This window comes from Sciurus vulgaris, assembly GCF_902686455.1.
Source record: "Sciurus vulgaris genome assembly, chromosome: 18".
NCBI classification, from domain to species: domain Eukaryota; kingdom Metazoa; phylum Chordata; class Mammalia; order Rodentia; family Sciuridae; genus Sciurus; species Sciurus vulgaris.
In genome coordinates, this window is record NC_136479.1 from 22,558,425 (window position 1) to 22,561,263 (window position 2,839).

Genomic DNA, 2,839 nt, shown 5'->3' on the forward strand with positions numbered 1-2,839 from the left:
CTGGATGGTCTGTTATGGAAATCTCTATATACATGTGCATATGTTTTTTTTTCCAGGTTCCATATTGTAAACTACGCTGAAACTTGTGGATATTTACAAATTCTCAATGTTAAAGATGTTCCATACATGTCTGTTTATCCATCAGACTAGCTTCCCTGAGTGTATTGACAGAAAGGAAATTCTTGCTGCAGGGCTGCAGAGCCAGTGATGAAACTGTCACCACATAGAGGTCCAAGGATGTCTTGTCAAGGGGGCAGTGGAAACTTGATTTGGCACAGGTGAGTTCTTGACTTATACCACTGAAGAGACTTTCAGGACATGTCCTGCCCAAAGAAAGGCACAAAGATTTATTATAGGACAGCAAAGCAAAGCACACATCCCACAATTACAGTGTCAGTTACCCATCGTCTCTCAGAGAAGACAAATGATGCAGCCAGGACTGAGCTCTATGACTTTATGTTCATTTTTCCTGGGCAGAAAATTGCAGATCATCAGGCAAGCTATTGTAAAAATCAGATGACTTAGGATTCACAAAGTTTCTTCCTGATTAAGCAGAATACCATAAATCAGTTCTGGACACATTGTGCAGGTCTTTGAATCTTATGACATTAAATGAATTAGTTGATCTAGTACAAGCATTAACTGGAGGTATTATTCATGTAACTAAAGAGATAAGCACAAATAGTCATGGTCATAGATCTGAGTCTCCATCTACTAAGGTTCCTTTTTACTGTCTCCGTGGGAGCCCACCTATCTCAAATTCACACTGGTAATTTTGTGTGTTTTAGGGAAATTTAAAAATATTTTAATCTCCATGGAACTTTTTAGTTATTGAAATAGAAATCTCCTTTAGTGATTAAAAAGGAAGCCAGATTAGCTGAATACAATGACTACAACACCTCAAAGCTTGTTTTATATTTCACATAGAAGCATACAAAGCCTACTGGGTCAGAAATTGAACTTGTTATTCACAGCCACAAGTGTCTCATTTGAAAGAAACTGAGAATATTTTCCCCCAGACCCTTGCAGGAACCTCTGATGAGGGAATATATTCAGATAGTTTCCACTTACCTGACAAAATCTGGGAGCCTTATTTCCATATGTGTACTGGTGTTGCAATCCAAGATTACAGTGTGTCACAGAAACAATTCTTCACATCATAATGGGTTTGCTGGAAGTGGGAAACCAGGATGGCAGGAGTGGGTGGATCATTCCAGGACATGGACATCCAGAAATTGTGTACTAGTGTCTTCAAGAGATCTCTATGAATTTGTCAGAAATTTGGACCAAGCCAGAAAGAAGATGGATTTGCATGTGTGAATGATAATTGAGTTTCAGGCATAGTAGTACTAGAGAGTTGGAAGTCTCCACACTCCTGACAGCCACTTCTGACTTAACCTAGGTGAATTAGAATAGGCCTCTTCTTCTCAGACTGAAAGGACATTGGACCCATCTGTGAAGACATAGACCCCTGAAACTACTTTTCTGGGGGGGAAAAAAAAAGTGACTTTGAATCCGGAGAATCCTGAGGATAATGTTTCATCAAGTAGAGTGGGGACAAAGGTCAGGCTGGTTGCCATGGCAACATGAGACCATACCTGGCAGGTCCTGGGAGGAAGAATTTATTTATTTTTTTATTTTTTTTAAATTTATTTTTATTGTAAACAAATGGGATACATGTCGTTTCTGTTTGTACATGGAGTAACAGCATACCATTTGCATATTCATACATTTACATAGAGTAATGATGTTTGATTCATTCCGTTATTTTTTTCCTTCCCCCCCAGCCCTCCCACCTCTCTTTTCCCTCTATACAGTCCCTCCTTGGAAGGAAGAATTTAAATGAGGAGAAAAGTTTTTCAGGGCTAAGTTGTAGCTCAGTGGATGAGTGCTAGCCTAGCACATGTGAGGCTGGGTTCCATCCTTAGCACCACATAAAAAACAAAATAAAGGTATTGTGTCCATCTACAATTAAAAATACAGAAAAAAATTCTTTAAAAAAGTTTTACAGAGAAGGCCTAACCCCGGGGAATGGAAATAAACTAAGCATGACTGAAGGAGAAAAAAATAAAATGCCAAGGATGTGACTCAGTGGTAAAGTACTTCTGGGCAAAACCCAGGTTTTATGATTCCATTTATATGAAAGACCCTAAATGGGCAAATGTATAGAGGAAGAAAGTAGATTAATTTTTGCTAAGGGCTGGAGAAGCAGTCAATGAGAGAAGTAGTTATGGCCAAGAAGTGTGGGATTTCTTTGGAGGCTAATTAAAATGTGCTAAAATTGATTGTAATGATGGGTTTACAACTCTGAGAATACACTAAAACTCATTTAATTGTACATTTAAAATGAGTGAATTGTAATGGTATGTGAATAATACCCAGAAAAAAGCTTTTACCAAAACAAAAAACCTTGCTGAGGAGGAATAATCAGAGACATAGAAATATGGTCATGGTAAATTACACACACACACACACACACACACACACACACACAAATAACTTTGCCAGGAGGCATTTGAGACGGTCTCTCCCCAAGCCTCAGCCAACTCAGTATTCACTTTCGTCAGTTCTCTGTCCTCTCCAAGCATTTTGGCGCCTACTATGTATTCTTTACATCTGCAGCTCTTGCCCAAGAACTGGTTAAGGAATATTTTGCATAACGGACAGGGTGAAGGTCCTAAACGGCCTCACGGAGCGCCCCCAGGTGACCATTGTTCTGAAGAAATACACGACCTCTGTGCAGCTCACGATCCTCAGCCTCCTCTGCGCGGATCCAGGATTTTGGGGCTCAGGATGAGAAACCGGGCTGGTGGCAGCGCTTTGGACCCTCCCCGGTCCC